Source organism: Aplysia californica, unplaced genomic scaffold (assembly GCF_000002075.1).
Source record: "Aplysia californica isolate F4 #8 unplaced genomic scaffold, AplCal3.0 scaffold01796, whole genome shotgun sequence".
NCBI lineage: Eukaryota > Metazoa > Mollusca > Gastropoda > Aplysiida > Aplysiidae > Aplysia > Aplysia californica.
This window is the reverse complement of record NW_004799066.1, coordinates 23,767-24,797: the sequence shown is the minus strand read 5'-3', so window position 1 is coordinate 24,797 and position 1,031 is coordinate 23,767.

Sequence of the window (1,031 nt, the reverse complement as noted above, 5' to 3'; positions counted from 1 at the left end):
ATATATATATATTCGATTAAACGAATGATCAGTGCATTAACATCTAGATCTACTGAAAGTCACTGGCCTACTAACTATATTTTTACACTCTACTGGAATGGAGCAATAAATCTTGAGAAATGCATAATATGCAAAAAATTAGAAGGTCTAGATCTGTACTCTCAAAACAAAATGGGACTCACGAAATATCACTTCCGACAGCTACGCAGATTTGTTTCGTTTCTCAGTGGAATAATCATAAAGGCCAAAGAAGGACGGGAACTTTTGGTCAAAAATATTTGTCTAAATTCAGGGAATGAATAAATAAAAAATCGGGCTCCGTCATGGGGACCTATTTATCTTTTTGCTGGTACTTGCCAACTTTCTACTCTGTAGCTGTCGCAGTTTTATGGGGAAAAGTGACACATGTGTTTCCAAGAAGCCAAATGTAATATAATATAGATACCTGGGTTTCCCGTTCGATGAACGCACTCAAAAGAATCGATCGTCAAGTCATTGTGGGATCAGTGCACGCACTCTTTGTGAACGGAAGCCTCACTTGTTTACAATGGCGTCTTTGAAGACGGACTTTCCCAAAATTTGATCTGAACGAAACTAATGAAAAAGTGAAAATTAAATCACAGTGACTTCAGACTCCTCAGTAAAACTGTGCTCCCTTTAAACGATTCTAGACCACTGTTAATTTTTTTCAAATTCTAAAGTTAAGCGGTTCGGAAGTTTTTGGCTGCGAAAGTGACGAACTTTCACAATATATATTAGATCTATATATTATTATATAATGTAGGCTACAATGTAATGCTTTTTATTCTTACAGTACAGAAAACTCTGGTTTCAGGAAGAGTTTAACAGCACCACTTGCAACAGAAATAGATCGTATTTTGTCAGTAGTGCTGAGGATTCGAAAATTACACGATAGAGAGTAGGTAGAGAGAGGGAGCAGGTGATAAAGATGATGTAATAATGTTTTATAGAATGGGAGCAGCTAACTTCACCAAAGCACCCACTAACCACCCACTCAGCGAACTTGGGGG